The sequence below is a fragment of the Tachyglossus aculeatus genome, chromosome 6 (assembly GCF_015852505.1).
Source record: "Tachyglossus aculeatus isolate mTacAcu1 chromosome 6, mTacAcu1.pri, whole genome shotgun sequence".
NCBI lineage: Eukaryota > Metazoa > Chordata > Mammalia > Monotremata > Tachyglossidae > Tachyglossus > Tachyglossus aculeatus.
The window spans coordinates 9,891,778-9,898,506 of NC_052071.1; the positions used below are offsets into that span (position 1 = coordinate 9,891,778).

Sequence of the window (6,729 nt, forward strand, 5' to 3'; positions counted from 1 at the left end):
GACTAACCACCAGGCTGGTCTACCCCTGCAGGGGTCTCCCGGAGGTCAGCTGCTCTGTGGCACTGTTTGACATCATACTTCCCGGTATCTTTGAAGCCAGCCTTGGGGTCGCATGCTGTCATTCATCCTCGCCCCCTCCTACCTCACCCCCCTTCTCTCCTTCTACAGCTCAGTCCACACCCTCTGCTCCTCTGCCGCTAACCTTCTCACTGTACCTCATTCTCGCCTGTCCCGCCGTCGCCCCCCGGCCCACATCCTCCCCCTGGCCTGGAATGCCCTCCCTCCGCACATCCGCCAAGCTAGCTCTCTTCCTCCCTTCAAAGCCCCACTGAGAGCTCACCTCCTCCAGGAGGCCTTTCCAGACTGAGTCCCCTTTTTCCTCTCCTCCTCCCCATCCCCCCACCCTACCTCCTTCCCCTCCCCACAGCAGCTGTATATATGTTCGTACAGATTTATTACTCTATTTATTTTACTTGTACATATTTACTATTCTCGTTATTTTCTTAATGATGTGCATCTAGCTTTATTTCTATTTATTCTGATGACTTGATACCTGTCCACATGTTCTGTTTTGTTGTCTGTCTCCCCTTTCTAGACTGTGAGCCCATTGTTGTGTAGGGACCGTCTCTGTATGTTGCCAACTTGTACTTCCCAAGTGCTTAGTACAGTGCTCTGCACACAGTAAGTGCTTAATAAATACGATTGAATGAATGAATGAATGAATCCTCCTCACATGTCCGTCAGAGGAAGCCTTAGCAGGGGGCCAGACCCCTGACGCCTCGAAGAAGAAGAGTGGGAGGGGGTACATGGATCCCAGAAGGAAGGGAGTCGAGCAGAGGAGGCCCGGGCAGTGAGGAGCAGGGGGCAACAAGATTCAACAGTCCAAAGCACGCTAATAAAAATCTAATTCCAGCTTTCGGGCACATATCATGCAGTTCTGCAACTCCCCCTGCCCCACCCTCCACCCGCCACAGGTGAGGGCGTTTACGAGGCAGTGAAGTGAAAGGGCAGTCAGATTGGGTGCTGCTGGCTTGGGAAGAGGGACCACGGGAGAGTGGATGGCCGTAGCCAACTGGGGGGACCCTGTGGCTCCAGGGTTGGTGAGAGCTCAGGACAGGCCTGGTAGGGCAATGCCCCATCTCACCCCCACAACACAGTCTTTTCAGGGCAAGCTGGGCAGCTAGAGAAACCTACCTCTGAATGGTGTGACTCTCCGCTTTGTCCCGTAACTCTGGGACTCAAGTTCCAAGGCCCCTAGGTTTTCCAAGATGCCTCCTAAGCAGCATGGCCTAGTAGAGCAGTGGCCTAGGAGTCTTAAAACCTCAGCTCTTACCCCAGTTCTACTATTTTCCTGCTGTGTGACTTTGGATATAGGGGATAGAAGTCAGAAGGTGGTAGGTTCTCACTTGTCTCCTGTGTGGCCTTAGGCAAGTCACTTCAGTTCTCCAAGCTCCTTGAGGGGGGTTTTCACACCCACTGTTTCCAGTTCCTCTCCTCCAGTTCTCTCCTTGAGAAGAGGGAAGAATAAGAGGTCACTGTTGCCTTTTAAGAGTGGTAAGAAACAAGGTGCTCATTTGATATAAAATAGAGGTCATTCCAGGCAAGTGGAAATAATGTGGAATGCTTTAGAGGCAGGACAATGTGAGCAAACAGGTTAGTTTGGCTAAAATGACAACAAGGAGTAGCAAACTTTTAAGCTAGTCAGGGATTTTTACTGATGTGTGAGTGGCTACTGAGATCCCTTGTAGGTATCTCAAAAGTGAAATGGTCGTTCAGTAGGCTTAACTTTTTAAATTTTCTTTCCATTGTTTAACACAAAGAGCAGTCAACAATCAATTGTATTTATTGAGCGCTTACTATGTGCAGAGCACTCTACTAAGCGGTTGGGAGAGTACAATAAAACAGAATTAGCAGATGGTCAGTAATCATTATGTAATCTGCAAGATGAGAAAAGAATGGCTTCCTTGTTTGAATTATTTTCAAGACATTTCTCAGAAAACTAATATTGAAGTTAATGACTAGCCATAACAGCAAGCTGGTAGATGTTGAAAGAACAATGGTGAAATGCTTGTTGAAAAAATTGGTGTGAGAACTGGCTTCCATCCCCTTCACTTCACATAATCCAGTGTCTCAAAGGTCACTGATGATCTCCTTCTTGCCAAATCCCACCACCTCTTCCCCATCTTAATCCTCCTCGACCTCTCGGCTACCTCCGATGCTCTCGACAATCTCCTGGAAACGTTATCCCGGGCTCTGGGCCAGGGATCCGCCGCTTCTCCATCCCCGTTGGGACTTGGAACCTATTTTGTCTACTTGTTGGTGTTGTGTCTTAATGTTTCATAATTGTGGATTTTTTTTTTGGTTAAGGGCTCACTGTGTTCCAAGAACTGGGGTTGACACGAGCTAATCAGATTGGAAACAGTCCCTTTCCCACATAGGGCTCATGGTCTGAGTATGAGGGAGAAGAGGGATAGAATCCTCATTTTACAGTTGAAGAAACTGAGACACAGAGAAGTTAATTGGCTTGTCCAAGGTCACACAGCATACAGGTGTCGTAGCTGGGATTTGAACCCAGTCCTTTGACTCCCAGGCCTAAAATCTGTCCACTAGGCCACACTGATTCTCTGTTTTATCACATTGGTTGTATCTGTATCCCATTCCTTCTTCAACTTTTAGATTGTGAGAATAATGAAGGACAGGGACCATATTTGATCCCAATCTATGAGTTTTTTAATGATATTTAGTGCTTACTATGTGCCAGGCACTCTATTAAGCACTGGGGTAGATGCAATCTAATCAGGTTGGATACAGTCTAAATCTCATATGGGTCCCACAGTCTTAATCTCCAGTTTACTGGTAAGGAAACTGAGGCACAGAGATGTTAAGCATTTTCTTCCAGCGCTTAGTATAACGCTCTGCCCACAGTCCAGATGGCATTTCTACTGCTACTAATAACAGTGACTTTTTCTTTGTGTGGTACTTTAATTTTTCCAGTGGTTTTACTTCAGTGATCCTATTTTATGTTCTCCACGAGGAAGGGAGAAGCAGAGTAGTATCATTCCCATTTTACAGATGAGGAAACTGAAGCCCCTAGGGGCCTACTGACCTAACCTTGGTCACCCAGCGAGCTGAGTCTGAGCCGAGGTCCCTGGTTCTTTTTCTTTTCTGACGCCCTGCCTTGCTCCGCAGATTTGGTGCCCGTCATGTTTTCATGTGGCACTTTCACATTCAAACACCTCTTCTGCTCCTTCCCATCCTGAGCCAAAAGTCTCCCAGATTTGGTGGTGGGTGACTGTCATAGCGGCGTACGAGCTGAGCCGGCCCGAGGCCGGCGGGCACTTGTGACCTGCAGAGAAGGAGCATGGCATTAGTGGATAGACCCTAGGTCTGGGTGCCAGAAGGACTTGGATCTTAATCCCAGCTTCACTGCCTGTCTGTTGTGTGACTTTGGGCAAGTCAATTAACTAATCTGGGTCTCAGTTACCTCAGCTGTTTAATGGAGATTAAGAATGTGCCCCATGTGAGACAGGGACTGTGTCCAACCTGTTGAATTAGTATCTACCCCAGTGCTTAGTACAGTATCTGTCACATTGTAAGCACTTTTAAGTCTTGTCTTGTCTTATAGTGTCAAGTCATCTTCGACCCTTAGCGACTCCAGGGACGCTTCTCTCCCAGATCGCCTCCACCTGCAGCCGCAATCGCTCTGGTACTATATCCTTAGAGTTTTCTCGGTAAAAATACGGGAGTGGTTTACCATTGTCGCCTTCTGCTCAGTTAACTTGAGTTTGTGCCCTCCACTTTTGCCCCTGCCACTGCTGCCCAGCACAGGTGAGGTTTGGCTTGTAGCAGATTGCCTTCCAATCGCTAACCACTGCCCAAACTAGGAATGGAAAGGATATGTCTCTGCTTGACTCTCCCTCCTATAACTGAGGCCAGTAGGGTACAGGAAACTCTCCGGGAGCAGTCCTGAGAGGGGGCTTAACAAGTACTATTATTAATAGTAGTAGCATTAGTTAATTATTATTATTACTATGTGGGCCAGGTACCCCTCCCTAGCCAGCTGTCACTCATTGCTTTTACACACCTGAAGATGTTCAGGATCGTTAGGGTCAATCAACAGGAGCTCAGAAATGCAGGCTGCTTGAAAAGGAGCAGAGGAGGAGAGATGTGGAGGCGGGTGGAGAAAGCAGAATTATGTGGTGAGTTGCGATAATAATTATGGTGTTTGTTAAGTGCTTACTAAGTGCCAGGCACTATACTAATCGCTGGGGTGGGTACCAGCAAACTGGGTCGGACACAGTCACTGTCCCTCGTGGGTCTCACAGTCTTGATCCCCATTTTACAGAAGAGGTAACTGAGGCACAGGGAAGTTAAGTAACTTGCCCAAGGTCCCAAAGCAGGCAAGTGGCAGATCCGGGATTAGAACCCATGACCTTCTGATTCCCAGGTCCGCGATGTATTGTCTAGGCCACGCATACCACCTTAAGGACACAATCAATCAATCAATCAATCAGTCGTATTTATTGAGCGCTTACTGTGTGCAGAGCACTGTACTAAGCGCTTGGGAAGTACAAGTTGGCAACAGATAGAGCCGGTCCCTACCCAACAGTGGGCTCACAGTCTAGAAGGGGGAGACAGAGAACAAAACCAAACATATTAACAAAATAAAATAAATAGAATAGATATATACAAGTAAAATAAATAAATAAATAAATGGAGTAATAAAAATGTACAAACATAGATACATATATACAGGGACCTCCTCAAGGGGCTGGACACACATGGAATAATTTACTTTCTAATACTATGCCTGCTCAGTCCTGCCCACCCTCATCATCATCATCATCATCATCAATCGTATTTATTGAGCACTTACTATGTGCAGAGCACTGTACTAAGCGCTTGGGAAGTACAAATTGGCAACATATAGAGACAGTCCCTGCCCAACAGTGGGCTCACAGTCTAAAAGGGGGAGACAGAGAACAAAACCAAACATACTAATAAAATAAATAGAATAGATATGTACAAATAAAATAAATAAATAGAGTAATAAATATGTACAAACATATATACATATATACAGGTGCTGTGCGGAAGGGAAGAGGTAAGATGGGGGGGATGGAGAGGGGGACGAGGGGGAGAGGAAGGAAGGGGCTCAGTCTGGGAAGGCCTCCTGGAGGAGGTGAGCTCTCAGCAGGGCCTTGAAGGGAGGAAGAGAGCTAGCTTGGCGGATGGGCAGAGGGAGGGCATTCCAGGCCAGGGGGGATGACATGGGCTGGGGGTCGATGGCGGGACAGGCGAGAGCGAGGTACGGTGAGGAGATCAGCGGTGGAGGAGCGGAGTAAAACAAAGTCTCAGAAGATGCTCCCAAACACTTTCAACTCTGATCTCTGCTCCGTGGTAGACTCCTCGTTTGCACCTAGCAAGAAAGGAGGATCCCTCCCTGACCCAGAGTTTCCAAAAGAACCAGAGGAAAGGAGGTAAATCAGAAAACAGAAAACAGAGCCAGGTGTGGGGGTAGATGTCAAACCCGGCTCCGTGACCACAGACAGCCTTCTCGACATGTGCGTTAGTGGCTGGGGCTGCGAGTCCCGCTTTGGCATTTTGGTGTGCGCACTGTGGCCGGGGGTGGGGATCCCGCACCGGCACCTCTTGTGGATGAACGCCTCCTGCAGTGACGTCTTTTTCTAACCCAAAAGACGACACTCTGTGTACGGGCTACGGATCACAGAGAGAGAGAGAGAGAGAGAGAGAGAGAGAGAGAGAGAGAGAGAGAGAGAGAGAGACAAAGGGGTGGGGGAGAATTGTACAGTTGGGCACTTGAATAATAACTCTGGCGTGTATTATGCGTGTAGTGTTTGCCAAGCATGGTACGAAGCAGTGGGTTAGATACAAAATTTTTTTCAGGCTAGACCACCCCTCTCCTCATTTTCAAATCCCCACTAAAATCCCATCTCCTTCAAGAGGCCTTCTTGACTCAGCCCTCAATTATTTATCTTAGCCCTCCCTCCTTTGTTGCCTGGATTGCTTCCCCTTAAACACTTTTATACATATCCCTCTGTAATTTATTTTAATGTCCGTGTCCCTGTCTAGTCTGTAAATTCCCCATGGGTGGTGATTGTTCGTGCCAACTCCATTATTAAACGTCCACTCCTAAGCGTTTAAGTGTTCTGCTCACAGAAAGCACTCGATAGATACCACCGGTGGACGGATCAAAAGATCATCGGATCAAATCCAGCCCCTATCCCACATGGGGCTCCCAGTCTAAGAGGTGGGAGAACGGGCATCCAATCCCCATTTTACAGAAAGGAAACTGAGACCTAGAGAAGTCAAGTGACTTGAATGTTGAAGATCAGTAGTGTTTACTGAGCACTTGATCTGTAGAAGACATGCTACCAAGCCCTCAGAAGAGTACAATGGAGTGGAGTAGATGCGATCCTCTGTGGCAGGGAGTTTGAAGTCTAGCTGGGGAGGCATTCATTCATTCAATCGTATTTATTGAGAGCTTACTGTGTACAGAGTACTGTACTAAGTGCTTGACATTATAAGAAACTACCAGAGGGGATGCGACGGAGTAAAGGGATTAGCACAAGAAATCCTGGCTGAGGGTGGGGGCCATAGGAGCAAGTAAATCTCGAATTGCTTATGAAGCATAGACTCAAGTCAATCGATCTGTCATATTTATTGAGCATTTCTTGTGTGTAGAGCGCTGTATTAAGTGCTTGGGCA

At 47.4% G+C, this 6,729-nt stretch overlaps 1 non-coding gene across 1 annotated transcript; it reads right to left on the minus strand.

The window, feature by feature from the left end:
• Positions 1-3,838: 3,838 nt before the first annotated feature.
• Positions 3,839-3,976, minus strand: LOC119930197. Its single transcript, XR_005451685.1, has one exon. It is a non-coding gene; the product is annotated as a small nucleolar RNA SNORA7 (small nucleolar RNA).
• Positions 3,977-6,729: the final 2,753 nt, after the last annotated feature.